Source organism: Ovis canadensis, chromosome 6 (genome assembly GCF_042477335.2).
Source record: "Ovis canadensis isolate MfBH-ARS-UI-01 breed Bighorn chromosome 6, ARS-UI_OviCan_v2, whole genome shotgun sequence".
Taxonomy (NCBI): domain Eukaryota; kingdom Metazoa; phylum Chordata; class Mammalia; order Artiodactyla; family Bovidae; genus Ovis; species Ovis canadensis.
The window spans coordinates 64,008,131-64,010,438 of record NC_091250.1 but is presented as its reverse complement, the minus strand read 5'-3'; positions in this window follow the sequence as shown (position 1 = coordinate 64,010,438).

Genomic DNA, 2,308 nt, shown 5'->3' with positions numbered 1-2,308 from the left:
GGTTGGATGTACATTAAAATGACTGAATTAACGAAACTGTAAAAATGATAAGTTGTTATTTTGCAGTGGTTTCTTACTCTTCCTTTTGATTTACAAGGATGAATTTGCAAAGGAGTAATGTTTCAACATCATGAGAAAGGTAGGAGGTTTGCAATCAAAATAAAGGTAAGTTTTAGGAAGATCTCCTAAACTGGACTAATGTATGTCCATTCATTCAGCACCACAGACAATTAATTACCATTTCATATTTGATTTATGTTAAATCTTTATTTTTTTTCCTTTATTTTAATTTACAATACTGTATTGGTTTTGCCATACATTGACATGAATCCACCATGGGTGTACATGCATTCCCAAACATGAACCCCCCTCCCACCTCCCTCCCCATAACGTCTCTCTGGGTCATCACCATGCACCAGCCCCAGGCATGCTGTATCCTGCGTCAGACATAGACTGGTGATTCGATTCTTACATGATAGTGTACATGTTACAATGCCATTCTCCCAAATCATCCCACCCTCTCCCTCTCCCTCTGAGTCCAAAAGTCCGTTATACACATCTGTGTCTTTTTTGCTGTCTTGCATACAGGGTTGTCATTGCCATCTTTCTAAATTCCATATATATGTGTTAGTATACTGTATTGGTGTTTTTCTTTCTGGCTTACTTCACTCTGTATAATCGGCTCCAGTTTCATCCATCTCATCAGAACTGATTCAAATGTATTCTTTTTAACAGCTGAGTAATACTCCATTGTGTATATGTACCACAGCTTTCTTATCCATTCATCTGCTGATGGACATCTAGGTTGTTTCCATGTCCTGGCTATTATAAACAGTGCTGTGATGAACATTGGAGTACATGTGTCTCTTTCAGTTCTGGTTTCCTTGGTGTGTATGCCCAGCAGTGGGGTTGCTGGGTCATAAGGTAGTTCTATTTGCAATTTTTTATGGAATCTCCACACTGTGTTCTCCAAAGTGGCTGTACTAGTTTGCATTCCCACCAACAGTGTAGGAGGGTTCCCTTTTCTCCACACCCTCTCCAGCATTTATTGCTTGCAGTAAATCGTTATTGCTGTTGCTTAGTCACTAAGTCGTGTCTAATTCTTTTGCGACCCCATGGACTATAACCCATGAGGTTCACCATCGATGGAATTTCCCGGGCAAGAATGGGTTGCTATTTCCTTCTCCAGGGGATCTTCCCAGCCAGCAGTTGAATCCGCATCTTCTACATTGGCAGGGGGATCCTTTAGCACTAAGCCACCTGGAAGCCCATATTAAGGCTTAGCATGGCCTGAATGTCAGTTCTGGCACTTGGAAGAGGTTTGAACTGTGTAAAGTTGGCAAACTTCCCTAAACCTCAGTTTACTCACTTACAAAATAGATGTAGTTATATTTATCTCAGAATACAGTTGTAAGTATTAAAAATTGATAAAGAACTTGACACATTACCCAGGACAGAATATAAGAATTTTAATGTATTTAGCCATTATTACAGAATTTTCAACAGTTTTACTTACCTGTTGACATTTATAATATCAATATCACTAAATATTATGTTCAAATTAATAATATTTGAACATTTCAGTCAACATTAATTTCTATAAAGTTGGAAATTTCTATATGTTGAAAATTCTCTTTCCTAAGTGTCACTGATTTTTTTTCTCGGTTTCTTAGAGGGAAAGAGAGGATCTCTGTATCTCCATTAGAAATAGGACTTGAGAAATAAAAGCACTGAGAATTTATGCAGATGAAAATGTCCGTTAATAATTTGCCTGGCTATAGAATTTGAGGTCTGAAATTATTTGAATTGAAGAAAAAGTTACATTGACTTTGAAATTTCAGTGTTATTGGAAAATTCAATGCCATTCTGACAATCAAATTTTTCTAAGTGATCATTTACGTGTTCACAAACATGGAAGAAGTTGGATGGACTTGGAGCAGGTCTTTTCTCATCTATTTATTTGTTTGGATGCCTTTGAGTCATGAAAATCTATAATTTTATGACAATCAAGGAAAATTATTTTAATATTTTATAATTTATTCAAATCATTTTTCTCTCCTCCACATTGAAAAGTCTACTATTTAGACATTAGGTTTTCTGTTCTAATCCTCTAAGCATTTTGTTTATCTTATTTTTATTTCCTTTACTTCCATTTATTTTTTGTTGCTTTTATCTCTGGGAGATATCATTAGCTTTTAATATTATCTGGTAACTTTTTTTAATTTATTTATTTTCACAGTTTGTGCATCCATGATCAGTTTAAATTTCTGAGTGGGTTTTTATGTTTGTGTTTGTTTTGATTTGTTTT